Source organism: Diceros bicornis, chromosome 7 (assembly GCF_020826845.1).
Source record: "Diceros bicornis minor isolate mBicDic1 chromosome 7, mDicBic1.mat.cur, whole genome shotgun sequence".
NCBI classification, from domain to species: domain Eukaryota; kingdom Metazoa; phylum Chordata; class Mammalia; order Perissodactyla; family Rhinocerotidae; genus Diceros; species Diceros bicornis.
In genome coordinates, this window is record NC_080746.1 from 53,943,463 (window position 1) to 53,956,853 (window position 13,391).

The 13,391-nt window shown below is 39.6% G+C and overlaps 1 protein-coding gene across 2 annotated transcripts in view; it reads left to right on the forward strand.

Moving 5' to 3' along the window:
- The window catches only part of PAK1 (p21 (RAC1) activated kinase 1), a 133,714-nt gene that overhangs the window by 44,591 nt on the left and 75,732 nt on the right, over nt 1-13,391 (forward strand). The window lies entirely within an intron of this gene.

Here is a 13,391-nt window from a genome sequence, read left to right on the forward strand (position 1 = left end):
CATTTAAGGCCCTCCTGGATCTGACCCAAGTGTGCCTTTCCTGCCTCATTTCTTATTAATTCTTCTGTGTACCCTGCACTCCAAGCATGGTCACTGGCCATTCCTTAGATATACCCCAGTATGTTTACTCTTCTGGGTTTTTGTCTTTGCTTTCTCCTCTACCTGACTTAGCCAACTTTTTTCTTCACTATCGGACAAAATCCGTTGGGGTGCTAGTTCAGATGTCTGGTGTGGAATGTCAGAGTCTGAGTACAGTGAGGAGGGCATCCATGAGGGGGCGGGTTGCCTGGTGAAGCCTCTCTGACCTTCACAGTTAAAATTAATCCCTTTTTTCCTACTTCTGATGGAATGCTTGCTTCATTCTTCCTGTTTTCATGATTAATTCTTATCTGTTGCCCCCGATACGTTGGCCACTCCTTGAATGCACGGAACACATGGCATTGTAGCTAGTAGACACTCAGGGAAGGTTGATGGACCTTGTCAAGGGAATGAATTCTGGGTTGTTAGTCCACTACTTTCATTTGAAGTCTGTTTACAGGCCCTCCTCAGATTTAAGAGGCTCTGACTACAGGAAGGGGTTTGGACGGTGGCACTGCTGGGTCAGATGCCTGCCCTATCCTAGAGCTCTTTCTGAGAAAATTATTTATTCACACTGCTGTTCTCTTTTGTAAATTCCAAATTTGTCTTTAAAAACAATATCTCTGTGCTCTCATTCCAAATAAAAGAATTGCTGGCTACACATATATGTATTTAAAGCTGCAAATAATAGCAGCTACATCACTCTACCAAAAGTACATACCCCAAACTGTATGAAGAACAGTATAATGACAACATGTGTCTTCTGACAGCCTGTCTGCCATTCAGACTGTCTGTGGAGCAGCATTTAGGCTGACGTGTCAGCAAAGGAGTGTTTTAGACTTTCTCGGGGACTGACTAATCTGTATTGTTCAGGTGCTGGAGGGAGAAAATAAGCATCACAGATTAGGTTCCTTGCTGGCTATGGGGGTGTCTGGGGAGGAAGAGAAGGCTAGGGGACTGCATTTTCTTAGTTCTCACTCCCAACCCCATTTGCTCCAGTCATTGTCACCTCTTTTTTTTTTTTATTTTATTTATTTATTTATTTTTTTTTCCCCCAAAACCCTAGTAGATAGTTGTTATGTCATAGCTGCACGTCCTTCTAGCTGCTGTATGTGGGACTTGGCCTCAGCACAGCCGGAGAAGCAGTGCGTCGGTGCGCGCCCGGGATCCGAACCCAGGCCACCAGCAGCGGAGCGCACTCACTTAACCGCTAAGCCACAGGGCCGGCCCAATTGTCACCTTTTGATCCTCCCTTGTTCTGCTTATTCCCTCCTCCAGCCTTTTGTCCAGGCTTTTCTTTTCTACTTTACATTTGAACTAATTTCAAAGCCTAGGCTCTTTTCCATGTTTCATAATCATAGCAATGAATGGTTCAGTTTTGCTTTTCCTGTCAGATTTTTAGTCTAGTTAAAATAATTTCAAAATTTTCTAATATACGTATTCAATTTTTAGCTCATCGTACTGAGGCATGGCACTACAGGGATTGCAGTCAAGCTGTACTTACCTACAAGGTGAATTCTTAGTTTGATTTGGCCTAAGAGACAATGGAATGTTCTCAACTCAAGATTAGCACTGTTCCATCTGCCTAGTGGTAGCTGAAATTCAAGAATAGGGGCTGGCCCAGTGGTGTAGTGGTTAAGTTCGCACGCGCCACTTGGGTAGCCCGGGGTTCGCAGGTTCGGATCCCAGGCGTGGACATGTTCACCACTCATCAAGCCATGCTGTTGCAGGTGTCCCATATAAAGTAGAGGAAGATGGGCATGGATGTTAGCTAATCTCAGCAAAAAACAGGAAGATTGGCAACAGACGTTAGCTCATGGCTGATCTTCCTCACACACAAATTAAAGAAGAATAAAGGCTTTTATTATATAATGTTGGGGAGGCAGCACAGGAAGATGTTTAGGATGTGATGGACTTGAATTCTAATTCCAGCTCTAATATCTACTAGATTTGCAGTCTTGGGCAAGTGTTAAGCTCTCTGTGCCTTATTTTTCTCATTTGTAAAGTGAGGATGATAAAACTGATTTTTTAGAGCTTTTAAAATAAATATGATTCTTCTAGGGCAGACTCTGATTTTGGCTTTGTTACTGACAGTGGGAGTCATCAACCTAAGCATTATCTCTGGCCTAGTATATCATTTTACACTTTTTTTGTGTGTGAGGAAGATTGTCCCTGAGCTAACATCCATGCCAGTCTTTCTCTATTTCGTATGTGGGATGCCTCCACAGCATTGAAGGCTTGATGAGCAGTGTGTAGGTCCGCACCCGGGATCCAAACCTGTGGACCCTGGGCTGCCTAAGCGGAGTGTGCGAACTTAACCACTGTGCCACCAGGACAGCCCCTGATTTCACACTTTTCAGGCCACTTTTACTCACATCATCTTATGTAATCTTCACAGTGTGTTCAGAGAGGGAAAGGCAGTGTGATTGTTTCCATTTGAAAAATGAAGAAACTGACACTCAGAGAAGTTAAGTGGCTTGTCCGAGCACCAGAACTTCTGAGTCCTAGTTCAGAATTCCTTCTTTTTTACACTGAATAGTCCTAGAAGAGGGCACTGTGGTAAAAAGAGTCCTGAATTGAAAGTCAAGAATACCCTGATTATAGTCTTGGCTAGGAGAATTTGGGAAAGTCACCTCAGTTTCTACTTTATTGAAACAAAAATGCTAATTGTTCTGCCTCACTCACTTTGGTTTGTTTATTCGACAGACAATTATCGAGCATTTACTATGCTGTTCACTGTACTAGGCCTGGTCCCTTCCCTTAAGCTGCTCGCACTTCACTATGGATAATAGATAATCTGTGTAAGTTGAAAAGAGCTGTAGCAACTGTGTGTGTGTTGGGGGTGGTGGTGGAGCTGGTGGTGGTAGTAGTCCAGGAGAGATGGCTTTGGGACTTGGCTTTGCTTGTGAGGAGAAATCTCGCAAGATTGTATGTAAGAATTATATTGGATAATGGATATGACTGTGCTTTGTTAATTGTAAAGAACTGCATAAATGTTGGGGATTGTCATATCTTATAGAAAATACTTCTTTTCTAAAACCTTGGCTGATCTATGGAACACCATAGTTGGAGTCTAAGCTTAATTAAAGCGAGAAGAAAGATTTCAGTGGCAAGAAATATTGGGAGCTCATTAAAAAAAAAATCTGTGTCTAAAGTGTTTTGAGTCTAGAAGTCCTTAAAATGGCGATATGCCTGTTAAAATGGTCTGCTTTGATGATGCAGTGGACCTTCAAACAGTTTCTGGATTTGTAAAGAATTTATAATCACCTTTATTTTTAAAGCCACTTGTGCTGCTGTAGCATTTTAAATGTTTAGGAGAGATATTTAAGGCAGCCTTGGAAACAAGCATATATCCTGGGATATAAAAGGAATTCAGAGCAAGACAAAGAGAAATTGAGTGGCTGGACCAAAAGATACGTGATGTTTTTATTGTTTAGATTTATTTGGATTCAGTAGATATAATTGTTGAGAACTTTCTATATACCAGGCTTTGATTAGGTACTAAGGGAACAGAAATGAATGAAATATTCCCTAGTCTATAGTCTGCTGGAGATATGAGACACCTGTGGTCAATAAAGTGACAAGAATTTTCATGAGGTGCTCTAAGATCCTAAAGGAGGAGGACCTACTCAAGCCTTCGGGCAGGACTACATCAGAGATGGCAAGTTAGAGGAGATGACACCTGAAGATTAAGAGTGTGCCAGGAAACAAAGGGGGATAATGAGAGATAAGGCTATTCCAGTCAGAGGTAACAGCATGAACAAAGGCATGGAGGCTTAGAGTAGTAGCTGGTACTTAAAGCATGCAACAATTAAGAGAGAAATTCCTTAGAATTTAATGCTGGGATGTTGTAACTGATAAGACTTTGTGTTGTCCCGTTTTTGGGGAGATGGTGAGAGCATATTCAGTTTGTTAGGGTTAATGACAATATGTTAGGCTGGAGTATTTTTAAAAAACAATTTATATATGGGAAGAAAAGGTATAAGTAAGAGATAACTAAAATGGATAGTTGTCATTTGTTTTTACTGCACAGCATTTTGTGTTCCCTATTTTTGAGTCTTCTTGGGGGCAAAGATGCTGTCCCCTAAAGGAGGTAAAAATTTAGATAGTTCTCAAACTCAAGCTTCTAGGGCACAGGCAGTGACTTAGTTTTTACCAATACCGTGTACCCACACCACGCTTGGATTTAGGACTTCATGACGTGAGAGAGAAAATAATGGGGAGCTAACTTTATTTCCTTGGCAGAAGAGGCGGCAGCCTCACTTGCAAAGTTGAGTTCCTGGCACTGAAGTGGTATTGGTGCTGGTGGCTGTTTCACTAAGGCGGTTGCATTCTTGGCCCAGAAGTGGCAGTGCTACCCATTCTAGCATCTAATGATCAGAAGTAATAGCAATGGTTTCCTCATTGGACTAGTTCTTCAGTGTGGCTTTGTGATTTGTTCTGGAAGTTTAGCCTTAAACTTGTTTCTCCAGCCTTCCCCCAAACTTCTGTGAGCCACCCAATATTCTTTCAGTAAATTCATTTTGTGCTTAATCAGCTAGGGTCTGGTGCTTACATCCAAGAATCCTTTGATTCAGGGGTCAGCAAACTGCAGCCGGAGGGACAAATCTGGCCCGTTGACTGTTTCTGTAAATAAAGTTTTATTGGAATACAACCATGCTTATTTGTTTACATATTGTCTATGATTGCTTTTGTGCTACACAAGCAGAGTTGAGTAGTTGAGACAGCAGTGATATAGCCTGCAAAGCCTAAAATATTTACTATCTGGCCTTTTGCAGAAAAAAGTTTTCCAACCCTGCTTTAACTGATAATAGTTGTCTCTTAAGAAAATTGAAATATTTCTTCCATCAGACAATGAGAGTTGATTAGTTTGAGTTTCACTCCCTTCCTTTTGAATTTGGTTTGGCTTCCAGGATGCTCAGAGCAAAATTTGGTCATGAATTGCAATAGCTACCTCTAGCATGGATTTTTTGTACTTGCTGTAATTTTCTTTTACTTTATGACCTGTATGCCACTGATGATTATCATTGTCCTAAGATATATGTCTCTCTGTATCTCATCTCTATCTCTGTCTGTGTCTACATGTAAGCAACCTGAAAGCCATTTCTGAAGTAGACAGGGTTATACTGTTATTCTGTATAAAAATAAGGAATTATTAGGGAGAGTGATTGCCTGGCTTCTGGGACCATTCAGTCCTCCTTTCCTATCTAATCTGTATTGTCTTAATTTGCTAGACCTGCTCCAATCTCATGCTAATAAGAGGAATTCATTTATGATTAGGGACCTGTAGCTGATAAGGAATTAATGTTTCAGACTAGTAAGAATCCTCTTCCTTTTGATTCTCTAATATGCTTCTTATTTGTACCAATTAGGAATGTCTTCAGTTTTAAGTAGTAGAAAACCTAACCATGATTTAAAATGTAGGGATTAATTTTCTTCACTTAACAAGAAGTTTGGAGGAAGGTGGTTGGTTGCTGGCACAGGTTCAGATACAATACCATTTGGAACCCAGGCTCTTTCTGGATCTGTTTTACCACTCTGCAGCTGTAGAGCGTTTGCTTTCAACCCTTGTGCATATGCCCTCATGGTTACAGGATGGCTACTGTAGCTCCACTGAGGAAGAAGAAAGGGAGAAAGGTAGAACTAGCATTCCTCCTATGTCCTATTTTATAATTAAAACAACCATTTTCCCAGAATTCTTAGAAGCTTCTCGTATGACTTAATGGCTAGAACTATGTCACATAGGCACACCAGACTCTAAGGGAGGCTGGGAAATGAATATTTAGTTGTCTCATCGCCTTCCTGGACAAAATTAGGATTTACTTAGCAAGGATGAAGGGAAAAATGGATATTGGTTAGGCATTTGAAAATCATTTGACTTCAATGACTTTTTAATATGATTTTTAAAAATATGTCCTCTAGATCATTCCATAAAAATATGTAGTAGTGCCTATTTTTTATTAAATTTGTCTTATTCTGGGCTGGGGATATGATAATAAATGAGGAGATATAGTACCTTTCCAGTTTAGAGGTGAAAAGGTATATGTTTTAGTCTGCACAGGCTGCCATAACAAAATACCATAGATTGGGTGGCTTAAACAATAGATATTGATATTCTCACAGTTCTGGAGGCTGAGAAGTCCAAGATCAAGGTTCTTGCAGGGTTTGGTTTCTGATGAGAGCTCTTTTCCTGGCTTGCAAATAGCTACCTTCTCATTGTGTCCTCATATGACAGAGAGAGAGAGAGATTCTGGTGTCTCTTCCTCTTTTATAAGGACAGCAGTTCTCTTGGATTGGAGTTTCTCCCTTATGACCTTATTTAACCTTAATCACCTCTTTAAAGGCCCTATCTCCAGTATAGTCACAGGAGGGGTTAGGACTTCAACGTATGAATTGCGGAGGAGGGCAACAATTCAGTCTATAACAATATATTAACAAATACTTTTAGTAAATTGGGATAAGTGTTTGGGTAGATTGCTCTGAGGGCCATCAGTAGGAGTGATTCTAGAAAGGCTTTGTAGAGGTGGTGACATCTGAGCTGAGTCCCAAACGACAAGCAGAGGGGAAAATTGTGGGAGAGTAATTTGTTACTACATCCTCACTGCTGAGGGGTTGGTTGGAGTTGTTAATACCTTAAAGATTGTCCATTTCATTATTAGATACCTCTGATTATTATAATGTACTTATACTGATATAAAATAGAATTATCCATCCATCTCTCTCTCTTTCCCTCTCTCTCTCTCTCTCTCCCCCCGCCCCCACCCCCTCTGGTAGAGGGCACAAGGTGATTTGTATGACTGGATGAGAAGACAATCACTCTTGGGTAATCACTTGTTTAGGCCAGTTCGAAGATTGCATCCACATTTCTTTTCTGGCCTTCAAGGTTCTCTGTAGTTTGTTTCTGATTGGTGTTTCCAGCTCCATTCATCCATTCACTCATTCATTTGTTCAGCCACTAGTTATCAGTTACCTGCTGTGTGCAAGGAATAGTTCTGAGGTCTGGAGATAAAGACAAAGTCTTTGCCCTTATGAAGCATATGTTCTATTGGAGGGAGTCAGCCATAAGCAAATAAATATGTCAGTTGATGATAAGTGCTATGGATACAAATAAAGCAGGGTAGGGGGAAATAAAATGTGCTGAGGTGGAGTGGAGAGAGATTTTTTTCATTTTGTAAAGAGTGCCCAAAGAAGACCTTTGATAAAGTGACATTTGAGTAGAAACCAGAAGGACGTGAGGGAACAAGTCATATGGATATCTGGGGGGAAATGTGTTTTCAGGCAGTGACCAGTACAAAGGTCTAGAGATGGGCATATACATAGCCTGTTGGTGGAAGCCTTTGTTCTTGGAGCAGAGTGCGTGAAGGAGGGAGAAGTAGGAGACCAGGTCACAGATGTAGCAGTGTGAGATGGAGGGAGAAAGGGGAGGGAGATAAGATTACGTATGGCTTTGTGGGTCTTGATAAGGACTTCAGTTTTATATTGAGTGATTTGGGAAGCCACTGGGATTTTGAGCAGAAGAGAGTAGTGTGATCTGAGACTTACATTATAAAAGGATCATTCTGGGAGGCAAGAGTGGATCAGTTAAGAGACTATTTCAAGATTCTAAATCAGAGTTTCTCCACAGTGGCTGTTAACATTTTGCACCATATAATTTTTTGTTGTGAGGGGCGATCCTGTGCATTGTAGGATGTTTAGTAGCATCCCTGACCTCTACCCACTACCAGTAGCACCTCCCCAATTGTTTCAACAAAAATTTCTCTAAACATTGCCAGATTTCCCCTGGGGAGCAAATTCTCTCCTCTCCATCCCCAAACATTGAGAACCACTATTCTAGATAAAGGTTGCTGGTGGTTTGAACCAAAGTGGTATTAGTAAAGGTGATGAGAAGTGATTGGATTGTAGATATGTTTTGAAGGTAGAGTTGATAGGACTTGCTGATGGAATCAATGTAGAGGTGATAGAAAAAGTTGAGTCAAAGATGAATCAGATTTTTGGCTTGACTAACTGAAAGAGTGGAATCGCCATTTATTGAGAGGGGGACAACTGAAGAAGGAACAGATTGTAGACCTGTTAAGTCTGACCGTCTGTGACACATCTTTGTCTTCTATTGTCCTTCACAATACTCTGCTTCTTTATTTGTTTTTTTAAACAATTTATTTATTTTTTCCCCCAAAGCCCCAGTAGATAGTTGTATGTCATAGTTGCACATCCTTCCAGTTGCTGTATGTGGGACGCGGCCTCAGCATGGCCAGAGAAGCGGTGCGTCGGTGCGCTCCCGGGACCCGAACCCGGGCCGCCAGCAGTGGAGCGCGCGCACTTAACCGCTCTCGCCCGGGATCCAAACCCGGGCCGCCAGCAGTGGAGCACGCGCACTTAACTGCTAAGCCATGGGGCCGGCCCTACTTTGCTTCTTGAAAGTAGGAACTAGGTCTCCTCATGTTGGCATCCCTCACTACTAGCACTGTGTCTGGCATATAGAATATGTTCGGTAAATGGTGAGTGAATGATGAGGTTATTTACTATTTCCTTGAATGACTAGATTATTTACTGTTTCCTAAACAGAGCTCATCCTTTTTTCTTCTTTAGGCCTTTGCTTCTATGGTTCCCTCAAAGAGAATTCTCTACCCTTATCCCCAATCTCAAACTTCTATGAAAATTCTCCTCATTCTTCAATACCCAACCCAAATACTGTCTTCCTCCACAAAACTTTTCCCAGCTCTACAGATGTGATTAATGTCTCCCTTCTCTGCACTTTTTTGACTTGTTTGAACTTCAAGTACATTTTGATTTATGAGTTGTTTTGTAACTGACTGCCTCTGAATAGATTTTGCCCTTTTTTTCATTTCCATCCGTTCGTTGCTTATTTCTTTTCTTGCAGTATTTTTGTAAGCTATTATTGTTATTTGTTTATTTTACACTTCACCTCGTTTCATAGAGAGTCCTTAATAGGCAACGGCCTTGCCATCTAATTACAAGAAAGAATGGTATATTAGATAAGTATTTTATAACCAAAATCATCATTGTTGACTGACTTCCTGGTGATATCAGAAGATTGTAATTCTCAATCAGTAAATGTATTGTTCTTAAAATTATTTGTGGTTGCAAAAGAATCAAATAAAAACAATCATTTTCAAATTTTATAGGCACTATAATCGTGGTAGTCATCAGTTAAATACATAAGCCATTAGATTGAAATCTGTAGTGTCTAAACAAAATTTGCTAATTATTACTGATCATTAGCCTTTATATAGTGTTACCAGGGATGCAAACTCCTATGCCTACAGAAGCCAGGTGAGTGACCTGAAAGGGCCTGGCCAGGCCTAAGATGACTACATAGACAAAACATTTCTCATCAAGGTCCATGGAAGAATAACTTGTAAATTATTTACTTTGTAAACCAAAGGACTATATAAATGTAAGGAGTTATTGCACTTAAATCAAGTTAACTGCTAACTTGTGTAAACTTGGGCAAATCATTTGATACCTTTAGGATTTAATTTCTTTCTTTGACTGTACAGTTTCATCTCTGAAGTCCCTTCTACCTCATTTGATTCTTCTTTTTCATTTCTTTAGCTAATAGTTTCTTCCTTGATTATAAGCTATTAGCCCTCAGTAATAAATAAAACTAGTGGCTTCTTACTAATGTGCCTCAATTTCATGAATCTTGTGTTTCATAAGAAGGAGCCAAGCTTCTTATAGCAGCACCCACCCTTGAAAGAGACAGTGTGTGTGTGAGCCAGCTAGTCAGTCTTCTATTACCAAACAAGCATCTGGTTTTTGAGAACTGAAATCTAAAATAGAAGATGCCTGAATTTGATCTTTCTGGCTGAAGACAGTAGTGGTCCTGTATGATACATATTTCATTGTATTTCATTGTTTTTTCTACCCTATCCTCTTTATTTTGCTTATTCAGTTTTCTAGTGCAGTACTTTTTACAAGTTTTTATATGCCAGCCTCCCTTATTAGTGGTGATTCCTGGAGACACAGGCCATTTCTAGATCATCTTTAATCCGTGAAACCTAATACAGGCAAGGGCACATGGTAGATGTTTGATAAATGTTCGAAGAGAGAGCATACTTTTGTTAGATTTGCAGGTGACAAAGGGGAAGGGAAAACTATGCTAGATGGCAGAGAGAGACAGAGCTTGAAAAGATGGGTTGAAGCCAACAAGATGAAATTTAAGGAGGATGAAAATGAAGTTCTACATTTTAAATCTCAAAGAAATGGCAACATATGGGCAGGCTTGGAGGAGGTCTAGCATGATTCTATTCTTATGAAAATGGTGGTTTTGGCTGTCTAAGCTCAATGTCAGCCAAAGGCATTGCGGTGGCTAAAAAGCTAATGCAGCTTCAGACTGAGTTATTGGAAGCACCAAGTTAAGTTAAAGGAGGTGATAGTCCAACTATGTTCTGAAGGGGACAGACTGCACTTGGAGTATCATGTTCCCCTTAGGGTAGCAGGCAGTAAGAGGGTCATTACAAACAGGACTATGTTTAGTGGAAGGTGCCCTAGATCACCACTACTCAAAGTAGAGTCTAACTGTTCCTAGTCTGCAATGAGGTAAGCATAGAAATTGAGAGTATTTAGAAACTTTTACAGCAATTTTACAGTAATTTTACGTCTGATGAATCTAATAAAAAAGAACGAGCTTTATCTTGTATGTTTTTTTTGCTTGGCACTTTTCTGTTATTTTTTATTTTATTTTAATAGAGTTTATTTTTAGAGCAGTTTAGGCTTACAGAAAAAGTGACCAGAAAGTACAAAGAGCTCCCATATACTCCCTCTCTCCCAGTCATCCCTGCACCTCCCCTGTTACCAACATCTTACATTAGTGTGGTATAATTGATGAACAAATATTGATACATTATTATTTTCCTTTATTCTGAAATTTTTGCTGTACATTATTGTTTGTCAGTCACCATATAAATGCATCCCTTCACCCCTTCTGCCCACCCCCCATCCCCCTTGCCCCTGGTAACCACCTTGATACATTATTATTAACTAAAGTCCATAGTTTATATTAGGGTTCACTCTTTATGTTGTACAGTTCTTTGGGCTTTGACAAATGCATAATGTCATGTATCCACCATTATACTATCATACAGAATAGTTTCACTGCCTTAAAAATGCTCTGTGTTCCACCTATTCATCTCTACCCCCAACCCCCTTCTGAACTCTTGGCAACCACTGATCTTTTTGCTGTTTCTTGTAGTTTTGCTTTTTCTAGAATATCATATAGTTAGAATCAGCCTTTTCATACTTTTTTCACTTAGCAGTATACACACATTTAGAGTGGCTTGATAGTTCATTTCTTTTTGTTGCTGAATAAATTGACACCATTGTATAGATGTTTATCTATTCATCTATTGAAGGATATTTTGGTTGCTTCTGAATTTTGGCAATTATGAATAGGCTGCAATAAATATTTGTGGACAGGTTTTTGTGTGGATATAAATTTTCAGCTCATTTGGGCAAATACCTAGGAGTGCAATTGCTGGATTGTATGGTAAGCCTATATTTAACTTTGTAAGAAACTCCCAAACTATCTCCCAAAGTGGCTGTACCATTTTGCATTCCCATCAGCAGTGAATGAGAATTCTTGTTTCTCCACATCCTTGCCTGCATTTCATGTTATCAGTGTTTTGGATTTTAGCCATTCTAATAGGTATGTAGTGGCATCCCATTGTTGTTTTAATTTACAAGTCCCTAATGGCATGTGATGTTGATTATCTCTTCATATGCTTATTAGCCATCTCTATATCTTCTTTGGTGAGGTGTCTGTTTAGATCTTTTGTCCATTTTTTGATTGGGTGGTTTGTTTTCTTATTGTTGAGTTTTAAGAGTTCTTTTATATTTTGGATACAAGTCCTTTATCAGATATGTGTTTTGCCAATATTTTCTCAAGACTGTGACTTGTCTTTTTCATTATCTTAACAGTGTCTTTTGCAGGACAGAAGTTTTAAATTTTAATTAAGTCCAACTTATCAACTTTTTCTTTTATGGATCCTGATTTTGGTGTTGTATCTAAAAAGTCATTGCCAAACCTAAGGTCATTTAGATTTTCTCCTATGTTATCTTCTAGACATTTTATAGTTTTGTATTTTACATTTAGGTGTATGATACATTTTGAATTAATTTTTGTAAAAAGTGTCAAGTCTGTGTCTAGGTTAGTTTTTTTGCATGTGGAGGTCCAGTTCTAGCACCATTTATTGAAAAGACTATCCTTCTCCATTGAATTTCTTTTGCTCCTTTGTCAGAGATCAGTTGACTGTATTTGTGTAGATCTGTTTCAGGGTCTCTATCCTATTCCATTGATCTATTTGTCTGTTCTTTCACCAGTACCACACTATCTTGATCACTGTAGCTTTATAGTAAGTCTTGAGGTCAGGTAGTGTTAGTCCTCTGACAGACATCTATATAGCTATAGTTATACCCATAAAGATATATTGCCTCAGCCACATCCCAATCCAGTTGGGTCAAAATCTCTGCTAGGACTTCAGTATATATTTTAAAACCTTCTCAGGTAATTTTGATGCACAGGGAGAGTTGAAAACCACCATACCAAGACCATAAACTCCTTGAAGGTGTGGTCCTGTTCACTGATGTCTAGCCCCAGTAGATTGTATAAGATGCTTAAATAGTTGCTGAATGAACAAATGATTAAAAGAACTGGGGATATTTATCCTGGAGAAGAGAAAAAGTACAGACCTTGATAGATCATCATACACACATATCTGAAAGCCTTTGTTTAATATGACTTGCCCTGAAGGATGTTTTCTGAATGCTCCAGGAGGTGGAATTGGAAGTTTACAGAGAGGCACCTGGCTGAATGTTAGGAAGCTCTGTCTCCTAGTGCTAGTTGCAAATGAGCTCTCTGTTCCTATGTATGTTCCAGCAGAGCCTGGAAAACCATCTATAAGAGGATGCTGAATGGGGTGGGAAGTTGGGTAAGATCAGATGCTATGATTATTGATCATTAGTTTGAAAAACTGTATCCAAGGCAGAGGACCATTTCTGGCTCTCATCCACCCTGTATAAATTGAGATGAAGGACAAGGGTGTGAGTCAAAAGAACATCCTAAACCTACTTTGAAGCTGAGTTCTCATAGTGCAGCACATCCCCCAGTCTGTATTATTGACCATTTCTCTCCATAATGTGGATGTCTTCAAGAAATTCCCTGTCTCCTCCACAAAATTTGGGATTTCTGGTAATTGGAATAGCACAGGTACCGCCAAGAGTCTAGGAAGGGTGAACGCTACTTAACAGAAGAGTTCTTTCTATCCTTATGGAATTCTTCCCCTACATCCTTCTGC